At 43.1% G+C, this 16279-nt stretch overlaps 1 non-coding gene across 1 annotated transcript; it reads right to left on the bottom strand.

Moving 5' to 3' along the window:
* Positions 1–1555: 1555 nt before the first annotated feature.
* Positions 1556–1676, bottom strand: LOC136389937 (small nucleolar RNA SNORA26). Its single transcript, XR_010748479.1, has one exon. It is a non-coding gene; the product is annotated as a small nucleolar RNA SNORA26 (small nucleolar RNA).
* Positions 1677–16279: the final 14603 nt, after the last annotated feature.

The raw sequence follows: 16279 nt of genomic DNA, 5'->3' as shown, positions 1-16279 counted from the left end.
CTGGAGAATGTGAAGGCCAGTCATGTGTTCGACTCCTGCCTCCTGAAGCATATTGTTGATGAGATGTGCAAGGTGGGGCCTTACATTATCTCCATGAAAAGAAAGTTGTTTCCAACTGCTCCAGCATAGGGTACCACTATAGGGTGCAGGACCTCATCTCAATATCTGACAGCAGTCAACAATCCATTTCTAATGATTTGGAGGTCACTATGACCACCAATGCTGATGCCAGCCCACACCATGATTCCACCACCACCAAAGGAGTCCCTTTCTCACATGAAACGTGGATTCTCCCATGTTCTTCATTCATGTTAGATCAGGACATGATGATTGTCAGGCTGCAGACTGAACCATGACTCAGCAGAGAAGAGGACAGCTGACCACTCATCACGGGTCCAATGACAATGCTCACCAGTCTACTTTCTATGGGTTCTACAGTTTTCAGCAGATAACGGAATGCATACTATTGGTCACCGGGTATGCAATCCAACATGATGAAGCCAATTGTTTATGTCTGAGTGCATATCCATCATCTAGTGGCACCAAGAAACTATCCCCACAGATCTGTTGCATTGTTGCTCCTGTTCCTTCTTGCCAATAAGGTCAAGTAGTGGTCATCTTTTGCTATTGTGGCAGATGGGAAACCCTACCTTCATCTTCTTTATACTGTGCCAGTCTCTTGAAAGCGATTCCACAATCTGCTAATCATGCTTTGGGATGTTCCAAGTGCTGTTGCCACTGTCGTCTGTGTTTGACCAGCTTCAAGATGTCCTATGGTTCTCCAAGCTTTACATTTGGGCAAGTCATGTTGCAGGAGCATTGCAAGGGCTGGAAAAGGATGTGCACTTTCAATATCAAGGAACGTGCTGATACTCCAGTATTTTCAGCCTTTTGTATAGTGTATTTTCACCAATAAAATAGAAGTTGGTTTTTCTGGTTTAAATATTTTTGTTACACCAGGACAACTAAGCCAAAAAGTTACATATAAGGCTTCTTGTTTAGGGCCACACATAAGTGATGGGATCTCAAGCTACTACTTCATCTGTTGCTTCACCTGTAAAATGAGAGACTAACATCAACTTCATGGAGTTGTGAGGATTAAAGAAAAAGTTGATTATGAAGCACCTGACCCACTGCTCTCACCACGAGCATTGTGCTGCTGCTCTAAATCCTGTGCCGGTACATGGACACATGGTTGCTCTAAGCCATATAAGAATGACTGACCTCATCAGATAGAAGCACTGCATATGTAACCTGCAGTGTGAAAGTTAGTTAAGTCAGTTAAAATACCAGCATCACCGTTTTCCAGCATCAGTGGCTTGTATTCATAGTTTTCAACATATATTAAAACAGTTCTGAGTAACCATTTAAACATAAAGAAACCTTTGAGGTATATTCTTCTTAGTTGATATCAAATGATGCCAGAAAAAGCCTTGTGTACATGTGTTTAAAAAGCATGCCAAAAGGTATCATCAAAGGTAAGGTTAGTTTATTATTTTTCTGTGTAAAACTATCACTAAAGTACTCAAACAGAAAAGAATTTCACTTCACTTTCAGCTGTGACTCCAGACATGATCCAAAGAGGAATTTTACCATCTCTTTTTGGGGTTTTATAGAGACTTACTTTGCTCTTCTGTGTTAGCCTCCTAAGGCACTGGTCAACCTTGAAAGGGCTTAGAAAAGGGCAACTTGGAATTTTTTGCAAGTTTCTCTTTCTTTATGGTTTTCTGCTCTCCTCTTTAGTCAATATTCTGTTGATTTCAGTGGCTTCTTTAACGTTAAAGATCTCATGTATCAGAGTTTCTAAGGCCAACGTGCCACCCTCAGGACTCCCCTGCGGAGGCCCTAGCGGTTACCTCAGGGCTGGACCACAACCTAGAGATTTCTTCCCTACGATGGCACTATATATTCTGTGATTAGGATCTGCCCTGCAAAAACATAAACTTAAAGAGAAGCGGGGCCCATGTCTCTTTCACCAAGCACACCCCAAGGCCCCTTCCGAGAGGACCAACCTCCCTTCCTCATGCTCTCTGTTCATACTCGTTTATAGTGTCGATCAGTAGTCTGTAATCAACCAGGGATGGGCCATTATAAGCCATTCCCTAAGTGACAGACTCAAGCATGGCAACAAACAAGTGGAATAAAATTGGATATATGCCAAAAGGAAAAGTTCTATTAGTTTCAAGAGCTTACCATCAGTTAACAGATTTTATCCTCAAAATACCTTTTATCATCCCTACATTTTAGGTGAGGAAAATAAGACATATCGAATAACTTTCCAAGGTCACAGAGCAGAAAGCAAGTGGTGAGTCTGGGGTTTGAACTCAAACAGTGAAAACTTAGCTCCTCAAAACACAGTATTTATTACACTACCTTTCACTAGGCAGGTGAGAGGGAGGTGTGGTGGTGAAGCAGAAGAGAAACAAACAGCTTACCTTTTGTTGGTTGACCAGGATAGGCTATTCTGCTGGGGTTGGGGGTTTACAGATATAAAGAACAGCTCTTGGTAGAGCCTAGACAGAGAACTGGAAAGCACTTGACTGGTGTAAGGACCCAGAGCTGGAAACGGAACTTTGGGAGGTAGGAGCAGAGTGGCTGATAGCTGGGAGCTAGACCATGCAGGAGATCCTGATAGCTTGTGTTTTCTGCTGAGGAGAATGAAAAGCTTTTGAAATGTTCTTTAACAGTAAATTATAGGACTTGATGTAGGTTGTGGTTGAGGATGTGATTAAGAGGATTTTAATAGGGAAGAAATGAAATAAATTTTATGAATAAAGCCTAGCACACAGATATTCATAAGATCATGATAACATGAGTTAAGGTACCAGAGGGAATATCAATTTGCTGTCCCTTCACTTTTGTATTTCTCAGTGTCTTCAAAACATGTAGCAGAGAGCAGGACCTAGGCCACCAAGCTGAGATTCAACATGATCCTGGCAGTAGAAAGAGCTTGGAAAGAGCAAGCAGGAGTGTAAGTGACCAGCTAGGTCAGTAGGAGATGCATCTAGTTACCAGACAGAATTAGGCAGAAGGTCACAGCCAAATCTGGGCAATATGTAGTGGAGAAGCCTGATTCTGAACCCCAGAAATATCCCCTACAATAAATGAGATTGGTTTTAGAAACTCAGAAATGATAGGTCAACCTGCAGAAAAATTCCCCAATGTCCACAGATTTAAGCATAACAATGGTCAATTGCCTGAACATTCTGAGTAGCCACCAAGCCCCCTGGACAAAAAATCTGCTGGGAACAGACTAACACTGCTTTTCTCTACCCCTTTGGGATGGAACATACAACCCGTGGTCCTGTTCTTTTTTTACTATCTTGCACAGAAACTCATTAGTTCCAGTGTCTCCCCTAGATTTTCTTTTAATCTGCTGTTTTTCCAGTGTAGGAAAAGACTTAATAAAAAAAACCTGCAGTCTTTTCTTGTTTCTCTTCATTCCATCTGTGTGGTAAAACCCAGCTTGTTCATGGTTTATAAATGTCAGAATGGAGCTAGATATCCATGTCCAAAGGAAAAAGGAAGTAGTACATTCTAGAAGTAAAATGGAGTTAACCAAGAACTAGAAAACTAATGTATTTGTTTATAAAAAGCATGCTCCCCCAGAAGGCTGGGGCAAGGGTGTGGGTGTGTTCTGTTTCTCAAATCTTTTAACTTTTGGTGGCTACCAGCATTCCTCAGCTTGAAGTTGCATCACCCCATTCTTTACAGCCAACACTTTATATAGAATCTTCTTCTGCTTCCCTCATATAAAGTAACTTGTGATTTGATTTATGGCTCACAAAGATTATTTAAAATGATCTCCCCATCTCAAGATCCTTAACCTAACCACATCTGTAAAGACCCTTTTTCAAATAAGGTAGTAAGAAATTCTGTGAATAAATTTTTTTTGGAAAAACTTTATACTTAGAAGTGAAATTACCTAAATAACCAAGTCTAAAAAAAGATAATTCCAAAGCAAAGTATATAGATTCTTCTTGAACCTAATATGATTGAGCAAACCCTCATATTTTGCAACATGTAAGATAACAATTAATGGTTGATGATTCTCAAAGAAAAGATGGGCAATTAAAAGGGCAGAGATAGGAGATAAGATACAGTCTGCAAAATTAATTCTATACACCCTCTTGGAGGACCTGTCATGCTGAAGCTAATTCTCTTTTATATCCTGAATTGACTCAACAATGTTAGTGTTGAGTTTCAAGGTTATAGGAGGTATTTTCTCCCATTAACATTGATACGTTGCACCAGAGAGAGCAAGGAAAAACTAAAAAAGAGACAGTTAAAACTTCCAATAGCAGCCAAGACATGGAAACAATAAAAGTAGCCTTCCATAGAGGATTGGATAAAGAAGATGTGGTGCATATATACAACGGAATACTACTCAGCCATAAGAAACGATGCTATAGTATCATTTACAACAACATGGATGGACCTTGAAAATATCATACTGAGTGAAATAAGTAAAACAGAAAAAGCTAAAAACTGCATAATTCCACACATAGGTGGAATACAAAGTTGAAACTCATGGACATGGATAAGAGTGCAGTGGTTACCAAAGGGAAGGGGATGGAGGCAGAGAGAAGGTAAAGGAGGATGGGAGGAAGGGAGAGGGGGTTGAAGGAAGGGTATAAAGAGGAAAAAATATAATGTGATGGAAGATGATTTGACTTTGGGTAATGGATATACATCATAATCAATTGTCCAAATGATGAAGAGATGTTTTCTCTAAATCTATGTACAATGTTGACCAATGTCACCCTGTTAAATTTAGTTTTCTAAAGTAAAGAAAAAAAAAGAACTTTCAGAAGCACATGAGGCTGACTCAGAGAGGTGGATGTGTAAGGACGAGTTCTTAAATGTTAAGTAAAAGATTCAGTTTAATGGGGGAAAAATGATAACATTGGACTCCTCACTTTACTCCCTCAGCAGTTGCTGCTGGTCTCTAGATAACACCAAGAGGGCACAAAATCAAGCCGCATGTATCTTTGAACACCTTTGTTTATTTTGGGCCCCTGAATTGCTAACATTGGTATCTCAAGCTCTCTCTTTCAAAGGAAATAGTTCATATATTTCAGCTTTGGTCATTCACTTCAAATATTTGATTCATCCTGCCTCAAGTAACCTCCCCAATATCATCCTCTAAGCATATTCCCCTTCTCTATTCTTATATAACTTAATCTCTGACACAGTCCATCATAGCTGAGCAGTTTATCTCTTCTGCAGTGTCATACATACAGGCTTGTCTCCTTATTCATTCTCTGTTCCTGACCTTACCCCTCTTTTCACCTCTCTTGTTTACCAGCCAAACACATCTTATCTTACACTGACAACGACTATAATTTCTGTTTATTGGTGGTCCCTTCATTCACATAATCCTTCCACAGCAGCCTCATATTTCAGTTTTGTGTTCCCATTGCACTTTCCTAGTAGCGCCTTAAAACTATTTGACACACAATAACTATTTATTGTGTAAATGAACAAATGAACAAACTCATTTACCTATATCCAGTGAGGGAAACTAGAGAGCATGCCAAGACAAGAAAACAAAAGTGGGAGAGAAGCCTACCTACTCCAGCCCTCAGAGAGGAAACAGTGAAGAACCTGATCATGTGCAGTCATTTACTGTTCCATGTGCATCCATTTTAGCTCCTTTTCCGATAGCAGTTTTCTATCTGGCCTGAGAAGAAATATCACGAGAACACTGAGCCTCTCGGGGGATAGAAAGCCAAAGGCAATTTTTTCCTATTTCACATTGTTATGAGAGTCTGACCTGTGTTAAGTTAGTTTTTAGTTCTTAGCATCCATAGTAAAAGAGGGTGAGGGGAAAAGGGCTGTTTTTACACAAAACACTAAAAAACTTTAGTAAGCTTTAATAAGTCTCAATGCCCCTAAATACAAAAAAAAAACAAACAAAAAACACCAAAGTACAGAATGGCTTTTTAAAATCTATTTTTCGGTACCAGTATTTATATAGGTCTCAAGCTTGCTTTCAGAGAGTTTTCACAAAGTCTAAACTCTAAATTTGTAACTACTCTGAAATAGGCACCTTGTTAACTAAATTTAATGGTTCAGACATGAAGAAACACAACTTTTTCTTAAAATACATGGTGCTCCTATTTATTTTCTAAGCAATTTTTTGGTAGCAATGTATACATAGGTAACAAAACAAATAAAATTAAATTGTTTCTTGAGCAGTTCTTAAGTTTTAATTTATATTCTCCTTTTGAATACAATTTAAAAATAATAACAGAAAATATCTGTCTCAAATCATTAGACATATGTTTAGAGATGCTCAGGCTTGGCTCTATTGATACACTGAGCTAGATAATTCTTTTTTTGTTGTCATTGGCAATGTAGAATATTTAGGAGGGTCACAGGCCTCCTGTTCCTAGTAGTGAGAGTCTAGTGGCCCTGAGCATGCAGGTTCCCATTGGATTCAGGCAGGTGGTAAAGGAACTGTGGAGCTGGAGGAGGGAGGGCCATTCTGTTTATCAGTCTCTCAACAGCAGATGAGCAAACAAGCAGGGCAAACCAGTTCTCTCTCTTTCTCCCCCCTTCCTCTCTCTTAGGACTCATGAGTAAACAGGCAAAAGGAGGGGGGGACCCTTTTCTGGCAAACAATAGCAGAAAATGGCCCTCCCAATGGCAGCAGGCATCATGCAATCTACAATCTGCCACCCGGAGGGCAAGCACCTGCAGCCTTACATAGACTGTACACATGTGATGCTGCCCAGTGCTCATGCACCAATCAGGCAAAGTACAAGTGAGCAAGCCCAACACACTTGTTTGCCCAACAAGTAGCACTCTCTCCAGTTGAGAAAATTAGATATATCTGAAGTCATTGCCTAATTCTCCTGGCTGAGAATCAGTCAACTTTGGCTTTTAAAGTAGAGAAAGTGGGCTATCATACAGCCCTAAAAAGCTGAATAGAAATAGGAAGGACCAGAGCCAGAGGCTGATTTAACGGTGGGTGCACCAGGTGAGTGCCCTGGGCCCCGACTTCTGAAGGCCCCACAAAATACTTTTTTCTGATGAATGGGTGGCCTTTATTGGAACCTTTGGGGCCCAATATTTTCTTCTGCACCTGAGGCTCAACCAACCTTAATTCACCTCTGGCCAGGAGGAGGTTGATTTTCCATGATTCAGAAATATCCTGCACTTAATTTCTTTCACATATTTTTCCAGAGATAACAACACTTTGCCTGATAGAGAAACCATCATCTCACAATAGGACTTTGTTGACCAAAGTACATGTTAAAATGACAAATTAAATTGCAATAAAAAATTAAAAGAAGAAATTAATAACACTTGATTTATTATTGAGGGTTTTACTTTATTACTTGTATCAAATTTATGCTTGGATTAGATTAAATGGCATTGAAATGATGGCTCTGAGTTTGAGCATTAGTTAGACTAGATTGGGGCTTTTTAAATAACTTATATAAAATGAGAAATCTATAAGGTATATATTTATACATTTAACATTTAACCAGAATACTATGAGGTACTTGTTACTTTTTGTGTGTGTATTTTTCCAAAGTTAGAAGTAGGGAGGCAGTCAGACAGACCCCGGCATGTGCCTGACCCAGATCCACCCGGCATACCCACGAGGTGGTGATGCTCTGCCTCTCTGGGATGTTGCCCATTGCTGCCGGAGCCATTCTAGCACCTGAGGCAGAGGCCATAGAGCTGTCCTCAGCGCTGGGCCAACTCTGCTTCAGTGGAGCCTTGGCTGCAGGAGGGAAGGAGAGAGATAGAGAGGAAAGAGAGGGGGAAGGGTGGAAAAGCAGATGGGCACTTTTCCTGTGTGCTCTTGCCAAGAATTGAACCCAGGACTTCCACATGCTGGGCCGTCGCTCTACCGCTGAGCCAACCTGCCAACGCCATTACTTTTATTTTTTTAATTCTCTGAGTAATATTAAGAACTTTACAAGGGATAGAGATAAATAAATAAGTATAAATAAATAAATTAGATTATAAGAAGAATAATTACAGATAATGCAAAATAATCTAGAAATGTATTAAGCATTCAAAAAATACTTGATGAGACTCTGGCCAGTTGACTCAGTGGTAGAGCTTCGGCCTGACATATGGAAGTCCCAGGTTTGATTACCCGCCAGGGCTCATAGGAGAAAGGCCCATCTGCTTCTCCACCCTTCCCCTTCTTCTTTCTCTCTATCTCTCTCTTCCCCTCCCACAGCCAAAGCTCCATTGGAGCAAAAGTTGCCTTGGGTGCTGAGTATGGCTCCATGTTCTCCACCTCAGGTGCTAGAATGGCTCCAGTTGCAACAGAGCAACACCCCAGATGGACAGAGCATCACCCCCTAGGGGGCTTGCCAGGTGCATCCTGATAGGACGCATGCGGGAGTCTGTTACTCTGCATCCCTGCTTCTCACTTCAAAAAAATACAAAAATAATATTTGATGAGTCTGGATGGAAAAACAGTAGGCTGAAAACTTTAAGTACTTAAAATTTAGCTGATAGCAAAAGGGCATTTCTGTACCTGCATGCCATGACAGAGTCTGTTATCAATTCTAGTTTTCAGCGTTTTCTCAGGAGAATCCATTTTTATTATAAAGGTCATTTGAGTTATGTAGCCAACAAACTTGCCTAACAGGAGAGGTGAGGTGTATAGTTAAGGGTTATATGGCAAGATGCTGGTTTATGCCAGTGGCCTGAGCCACTCTGCTCTGTTTTGCATGTGTTCACTCTTAAAAGAATCTCCTGCATGGTTTCAAAGGGAGTATGGAGGGAGTGGAAGGTGGGAAGGCCTTGCCCTTGTAGTACACAGGGCTCTCTAGAAAATCTCGACATTGTTCACTTCTGAAACTGTTCCACCTCCCACTGATTTTGCTTTAATCACTTAACTTCAGACACCCTAGACATCTTAAAATCAGTTATAAGTGACTAGTTAAAATGACAGAACATGAAAAGGGAAGATTGTACAACAACAATGAAGGTAATTACTGTTCAGATAGATACTTAATATTGGCTTATATTCTATGTAACATGCATTGCAAAATTTTGGGGGAGTTAGGACAGCAATTTATTACAGAAAGCCACATTCTCTTCACTTTATAAAAGAATGAAGATATATGCTCATAGATTTATGTAAATTCCATGTCTATTGAGCCATTTTCTGACTTTCATCACCCAGGACAAATTTCATTATCTTCAATAAGATGGGCATACTAGTATTTAAGGGTAGAATATGTTTCTAAATGAATAAACTGTGAGCAACTGTAAGGATTATATGTTTTTATTTTACTGAGGTTTTCTGGTTAGCATACTCTATAAAGAGCAGCTCAGACGGTCTGCACATGGCATTGGGACCCCAGTTAAGCTTATTGGAATCAGTGCCTGCATTCATATTTATTATTCAACTAAATGGACCCTGAAAGCCATCAGATAAGTAATAAAACTAATCGTGCATTCATCAGTTACAGCTACCTAAACCATTTCTAAGTGTAAAAACATTTAACCTTCAACGTGACATTTGTTTATTGTAGTATAGAAAACGAATTACTGTTTTGAAGCTATTTTATAATTTTCAGTTGTCACTAAAATAATTGTTTCAGTATTTTACCTCTGTTTTATTCATATCTGTGCTCTATAGAAAGGCTCTAAGTAACCTCCATATCTAGGGATTTAGAAAGACCAGGTGCTTGTTGGCAGAAGAAACTTTCATTTGCCTGACTGGTCATTGTTGCAAACGTGCTGTCTCCTCCTGATATACATACACATTGTATTGACAAGAATGAAGTAGGGGATCAGGAGCCACAGAGGAGTTATTTGAGACTAAAACCAGTAATTTCTTTATAACAAAACTTATCCTGGTTCCATGAAAACATGTAATTGTTACTTATGCAGACAAGACATTAATTTATAACTGGTGTTTGTTTAATGCAGATTTGACTTAATCTAGTGTAAAAAAAAAGTCACTTATGTTGATAAACATTGGACAATTGATTTGCCTAGAATAAGAACAAGACTCCCAACATAGTCAGCACAAATTCTATGCGAGAACATCAAAAATGTCTGCTGGACTACACAAAAACCTGATCAGAACACAGAGAATGTTTCATTCACATCTCAGAATAGTCCTGCATCATTTTATATCTCTGCTGGTGTGTATGCTTGTGTGCACAAGAGGGCTGTGAACACTTCATAGAGATTTGCGAGGGCGTTAATCTGTTCTATGAGATCAAAAATGGCAACTTCATGTTAATTAAGGGAATTTTACTTCTGACATGAGCATTTTTTGTGGATCTATTTTTAGATAGGTTCTTATAGTTTCTGAATTTCTATAGTCAGTACTGTGGAGTTTAAAGCTGGGATTAGCCTGTGAGTTTTTGTATTTTTTTCACACAAGATAATCTTGGATAAAATATGCTGGACTGAGAGCAATAAAATATTTAGCTATACCCTTTTGATTTTTAATATAAGAAATAGTCAGAAATTAAGAATTCCAACAGTGAACTGTGTTCTCTAAAAGATAATTATCCTTTCTTTCTCCCCCTAAATTTTCATTTTTCCTAGTTTCTTAGTGCAAACCCATTATTCTACCTCTCTTCTTCCCTCAAACACCAGCATTCATAAAGATTATTTTTTAAACTCTACTTTCTCATCTATTGAACAAGATATGTTTTCCAGATCTCTAACTTTCTTGCATTTTTCTGACAATGAGAAAAGAACATGTTAATAACCAGAAAATTTTTTAGCATTTATACCATTTGATCTTTCTTTATTCTGTATAACTTCTGATAATCTATTTCTATTTGTAAAACCCCTGGTTCACTTTCATTTAAATACCACTCTCTTCTAATTCTCTTGTGTTCTTTCTTCTTGATTACTTTTTTTCTTGTTTTTTTTTTTTCTATATATTTTCTTGACCTTTCTACACACTACCTGCCTGTAAGGCCAGGAGCCGCCATCGTGGCCATTCACATGCAGGTTCCCATTGGATTCGGGCAGACAATAAAGAAATGGCGGAGTCAGAGGATGGGGGGCCATCCTATTTATTGGTGTCTCACCAAGACAGGCAAACCACAAAAGAAGACAAGGGAAAAGCAGAAAACCAGCTCTTCTCATGAAGGGCCAGGGATCAGGGAAGCCCCTGCAATTGTGATAGCAGGAACTGTGTGTCCAAGCTCCTGGTCTGTCCCACTTTATAGTGTAGAAAACCAAAATCCCTTAATCCAATATACAAACAAGGAAGTCTCTGATACAAAGCCACTTATCCAAGGCATAATTGGATTCCTCATGAGAGTGCACCACCCAGATCATACAATCAGTCAAGGGTGTGGGGAAAAGCTTAGTCCCAAAACCAAACCTTAGGCTACAACGACCTGGCCTGCTTACAGCCTGTCCCCCACACCCAATATAAGTCACAAGCGAGCAAACATATATATCATATTTACAAACTTATTTGACCAACATTCCACCCCTTTTGCTCGCTTTACAATCTAAACCACAGGCATCTTCCATGATGGTCACTGTGCAAGGAGTAGGATACATTGCATAAACAGAAATAGTACCAACTACAGCAATAGGATTAACAGATCAAAAACTATGGGCGAAATGAGAGAGCTGTCAGTGGCACCAAGAGAGGCAAATCTTTTCCCTCTGGCAGAATACAGGCCAGAGTTTTGTCTGCAGACAGCACCGTAGCTGGCACCAGAGGCCGCCCTGAGCGGGCATACCAAACCTTATTGGCCAATACACCAGCATCTGCTGGTTCTATGTGTAGTAAAATAGGGGAACTCATTATTGGCCATAAAGAAATTACAAAGGTGCCCTTCAAAATGCTGTCCCCTTGAGCACTCAAGGGATAATACACTTCTACCTTAGGTGGCCAGGTGCTGGTTGCCCAAGGGGTTAACTGGAGGTCCACCTCTAACCCTTTTCCCCATGGTGCCAACAAGGCCACCCATCTCAGATGGGGGGACTGTACAGTCCAGGGCCAAGTCCATTGAAGCCGTTGTCCTTTAAGAAGGGCTGTTGGAGCAGGCAAGAGCACATTGCCCTGCTGTCCAAAATCTGGCTTGAATAAAATGTCCTTGGTGCGTATCTGCAACTGAATAGGGGCAGCTGTCCGATGCAGGAGGGCCTCTACTGGAGCTGGGCTTCCCCATCGAGGTCGCTCATTCAAAATCCGAAGTACTGTCCATAAGCGGCGTGTCCATCCAGTAAGAGAGCCGGTGCCCCCTTCCTGTCGCAGTCCCTGCTTTAAGAGTCCATTATAACGCTCAATGATACCAGCAGCCTGGGGGTGGTAGGGAACATGGTACTTCCAGTCCACCCCCAGCTTTTGAGCCCATTGCCTCACCGTTGAAGCAGTGAAGTGGGTACCATTGTCACTTTCAAGGACCAGCGGTCGCCCATATGCAGCACTCAGGCGGTCCAGAGCCTGTATGACTGCCCTCTGGTCAGGGTTACGAGCGGGGTAAGCAGCAAGCAGCCCGGTGGCAGTATCTACACAAGTGACTGCATACTGGTACCCTTCTGACTTTGGTAAGGGTCCAATGATGTCTATCTGCCATCATGTCAGTGGGACATGACCCCTCTGGATCTGTCCAGGTGACACCAGTGGTCTCCGAGGGTGTTCCTTGGAACATACTGCACATTGCTTACAGGCTGCAAGTACCTCTGCATAGGACACAGGCAAGTTCCACGCCTTAACCGTAGCCCACATAGTTTTCTGTCCTGCATGGAGCAGGCGCCGGTGGAGCCACTGTGCCACATCACCTGCAGGTGCAGTCTCCAACCATCGCACCCTTGCCAACGTATCTGCCTCATCATTCCCAGGATGGGCTAGAGGGTCATGCCCTGTGACATGATATACTGTCACCTGCTTCTGGTGTCCTATTTCCCATAAGTCCTGCCACATGGCCTGACCCCATAATGGATGGTGCATTACCATCCACTGGTTAATGTGCCAAGTAGCAATCCAAAGGGTCAGTCCACGATAGACAGCCCAACTGTCAGTACAGATCACCAGAGGTGAAGGTTCATTATGGGCAACTAGCCAAACAGCTCTTAATTCTGCCCATTGGCTGCTTTGGCCTGTACCCGTGTCCATCCAAATAGTCTCAGTGGCCGGATGGAAGGCAATAGCCGTCCATTTGGCAGGTTGGCCCCTGCTGGAACCATCAGTATACCAGGCATCTTCGGGGATGGGCACCCGCCCCTCCTGGTAGGGACTGACCTCAGGTTCTGCCTCCTGAGCCCCAGTTGCGCCTGACTCTAAGGTCGCATAGGTGACTGGACCCAAGACTTCCTGCAGTTCTGCCCTCAATGGGCTGGTGCTAAGAGCACAGCGTTGTTGCAGATAGGCACCCCACTTGGCCAGGGTAGACATTTGGGCCATACCACTACGTGGTTTAGTTGCCCAATCTCTCACCCATCCAGCTATAGGGTATGTTGTTTTGACTGTAACTGGTGTTGTGGTTGTAATACTCTCAGTTGCCAGGAGGGCAGCATACACAGCTGCCAGCTGCTTCTCTACTAATGAGTAACGAACTTCAGCACCTTTCCACAATTGGGACCAAAATCCAATAGGTTGCCGTAGGCACTCTGTCCGCTGCCACAAGCCCCATCCAAACCCCTCCGAGGTTACATGAACATCCAGCTCACAGGGCCTGGCAGGATCAAACACATTCAAGGCCTGTGCCACCTTGACAGCTCTCTTAGCAGCTGCAAATGAACCTTGCGCCTGCTCAGTCCAATACTAGCAAACCCCCTTTCGAATAAGGTTGTACAAGGGGCGTAGTAACTGAGCCAAATGCGGTATAAATGCTCGCCAATACCCCAACAAACCTAAGAATTCCTGTAACTGTTTTACCGTAGTGGGCACGGGGTATGCTTGAATCTTATCTATAACTGCGTCAGGGATAACTTTTGTCTTACCCGACCGGACAACTCCCAAGAATTTAACAGATAACCCAGGTCCTTGTAACTTGTTCTCGTTAACTGCCCAGCCACATGCTTTCAAATGGGATAGCAGGGTAGGGACTGCTTGCCCAATTCTGAAAGAGAATCACTAGTTAGCATAATATCATCAATATAATGGTACAAGCGGACTACCTCTGGCTGTTTCCATTTAGCCAGGTCAGCAGCCACCAGCCCATGGCACAAGGTGGGGCTATGCAAATAGCCCTGGGGTAACACTGTAAAGGTCCATTGTCTCCCTTCCCAACTGAAGGCAAATTGGTCTTGACTCTCTGCAGCTATATCAATAGAGAAAAAAGCATTGGCCAAGTCTGCCACAAAGTGGTATGTCCCCAACTCATGGCTTAGCCGATCCATCATGTTAGCTATCGAGGGAACAGCAGCGTGCAAAGGGGGAACAACTTTATTAAGTTCCCTGTAATCTACTGTCATTCTCCAGGTTCCATCTGCTTTGCGCACAGGCCATACTGGGGAGTTGTAAGGACTGTGTGCTGGTCGGATGATCCCCACCTTTTCTAGTTCAAGGATTGTCCCTGTGACTTCTTCATAACCACCTGGCAGGCGGTACTGCTTGGTGTTAGTCACACGCCGAGGGACGGGTAATTGTAAAGGGGAGTGTGATGCATGTCCCCGCAATACTGCCTTCACAACCCTGATCCGCAGCCGGAACTCCCCAGCTGTAGTTTCCAACCACAGTCCTTGCAAGACATCTACCCCCAAAATATATTCAGGAATAGGAGATACATACACCTTATATGGCTTAGGAGGCAGTCTCCCTATCCCCAATGGAATAGTTATTGGCTTCACTTGAACAGTTTGGCCCCCATAACCGTCAATGGCCACTGGGGTCCCAGCAAACCGCTCTGGGTTTCCATAGAGAAGGGAACATTCTGCACCTGTATCCACCAAGGCCAACACCTGTTGTACATTGGAAGGGGACCAGTGGATAGCCAGTTCCACATGTGGCCTCCGGTCCCCGCCCATCCCCGTTAGACGGGTCCCTCGGCCTTTTTCCTATTCAAACTGGTACAATGGGTCTTGGGAGTTCCCCTCTCCCTCGGCCGTCTCTATCATATAATCTTGTAACCGAGCTGTGCGCGCACCAAACGTTTTATTGGTAGCTGCTGGGGCCTTTCGTCTCAGTGGCTGGAACTTCTGTTCTGGTTTAAGCTGCCGCCAAAGCTCCAAAAGAATTTTATTAGACTGGCCATCCAATTTCCCCTTATCTGCTCCAGCCGCAATCAAGTCTACCCACATCTGCATTCGGGTAACCTTTACAGGCCCGTTTCCCTTGTTAGTTGGGGGGGGGGAAACATAGGCAGCAGCCCTCACTGCTTTATGATCCCGAGCAGCCTCCAGCTCTCCCAAATCTGCTACCATCTGTGTAACTGCATTTGATGGGCTGCCCCACATAGGGGCCCAAGATGGCCACCAGTGACCCAAAAAGGGCTGACGGGGCGCTAGCAAGGACAAATTCCCTCATTTTGGCCGTAAACACTTCCTCGTCTGGCCCACGAGACCCAGGGTTGAAAACAGCATTCTTCATACCTAGTTCTCGAAGGACCTTTACTAACTCACTGTAGCACTGCCACCGACTCATTGCCCCCGGCAGTTCTCCAGCATTCTGCCAGACCATACGAATGGCAGCCATCACCCATTCTAATAGGGTATGGTCTCCTGGGTTGCCATGGCAGTTCTGAAGACGCTGCCTCAAGGAAGAGTGTGTGGTAATGGCGGCCAATTTCTCCATCTCTGTTCCGGAGAGCATGATGCCATCCACCCCTATATCCCATAATCGTAGTAACCAGGCTACCAGGGATTCAGTAGGTTTCTGCCTAAATTGTGCCCCCAACTCCATCAGCTCTGCCTGGGTATAGGGCCGGACCACAGAGTGTTCCATTACCTGGGCAGGAGGCTGTGGCTGCCCCTGAGGGACTCTTTGTTGCTGGGTTTTTACCTTCTTGGCAACAACTGGTCGGGCTCTCAGTGTGCGTATGGCAGCTTCAGCCTGAGCCTTCTCATCCTCAGAAGAGGAGTCGCAAGCGCCTGCTCCCGCTGACTCAAAGCCAATCCACCGGCACGGATGCTGTTGCTCCTTTGGTGACCGTTTAGGCTCCTGTGGCTGCTGGCTTTTGGCCGGAAGCTGAGACTCGAGCTCTTGAATCCGCAGTTGTTTCTCCAACAACTGCCGGTGAAGACGTTCAGCTTCCAGGGTAAACTGCAACTCGCGAACCTGTAATTCCTTCTCCAGTGCTCCCTCCACCAACTAAGAACGGCCATGCACCACCACCCGACGCCGACCGCTCGGGGGTCGCATAACTAG

This window comes from Saccopteryx leptura, chromosome 1 (genome assembly GCF_036850995.1).
Source record: "Saccopteryx leptura isolate mSacLep1 chromosome 1, mSacLep1_pri_phased_curated, whole genome shotgun sequence".
Lineage (NCBI taxonomy): Eukaryota > Metazoa > Chordata > Mammalia > Chiroptera > Emballonuridae > Saccopteryx > Saccopteryx leptura.
This window is presented reverse-complemented; position numbering and strand designations above follow the sequence as displayed.